Raw genomic sequence first — 284 nt, 5'->3', positions numbered from 1 at the left:
GGTAACACTTTACAATAAGGTCTCATTTGTTAACATTAGTTAACAACATTTGTTAACATGAACTAATAATGAACCAAACTTTTACAGCATTTATTAATCTTAGTTAATGCTAATTTCAAAATTTACTAATACATTATTACCATCAAAAGTTGTATTTTTAACATTAGTTAATGCACTGTGAACTAACATGAACAAACAATTAACTGTATTTTTATTAACTAACATTAACTAGATCAATAAATATTGTAACAAATGTATTGCTCACTGTTAGTACAAGTTAGTTA

The sequence above is a fragment of the Siphateles boraxobius genome, unplaced genomic scaffold, assembly GCF_051911475.1.
Source record: "Siphateles boraxobius isolate OS27281-9 unplaced genomic scaffold, OSU_SipBor_1 7, whole genome shotgun sequence".
In the NCBI taxonomy this organism is placed as follows: domain Eukaryota; kingdom Metazoa; phylum Chordata; class Actinopteri; order Cypriniformes; family Leuciscidae; genus Siphateles; species Siphateles boraxobius.
The sequence above is the reverse complement of the archived record's forward strand: the minus strand, read 5'-3'. Positions refer to the sequence as shown.